The sequence below is a fragment of the Sinocyclocheilus grahami genome, unplaced genomic scaffold (genome assembly GCF_001515645.1).
Source record: "Sinocyclocheilus grahami isolate Dianchi unplaced genomic scaffold, SAMN03320097.WGS_v1.1 scaffold1849.1, whole genome shotgun sequence".
Classification (NCBI taxonomy): Eukaryota; Metazoa; Chordata; class Actinopteri; order Cypriniformes; family Cyprinidae; genus Sinocyclocheilus; species Sinocyclocheilus grahami.
This window is the reverse complement of record NW_015507028.1, coordinates 122824-123180: the sequence shown is the minus strand read 5'-3', so window position 1 is coordinate 123180 and position 357 is coordinate 122824.

Sequence of the window (357 nt, the reverse complement as noted above, 5' to 3'; positions counted from 1 at the left end):
GTCAGAGTAGCTTCTTTTTAGGTTTAGTTAGCTTTGTCCTCTAAAATGAACTAAAAACCTGAGCACGCCTCTCTGAGACTTTAATGAATTCCTGGCTTATTTTTTTTGGTGTTTGGTGCTAATTTATTTGTTCTGTCTTTGTGAACATGGCAGACAACAATGCTGTTCAGACGGTTCTGGGACATTGCGGAGCGAAGCCATGTCTTCAGGCGCCGGAGAGCGCTGAAGCTTCTCTCTGCCTCAGCTGATGATGCAGGAACCACAAGAAGTAAGCGGACCAGAGTCTCCACTTGCTTGAAGAGTCCACGGACCTCAGGTACCATGTTCTTCAAAATATTGACCACTTCTGTACAACTT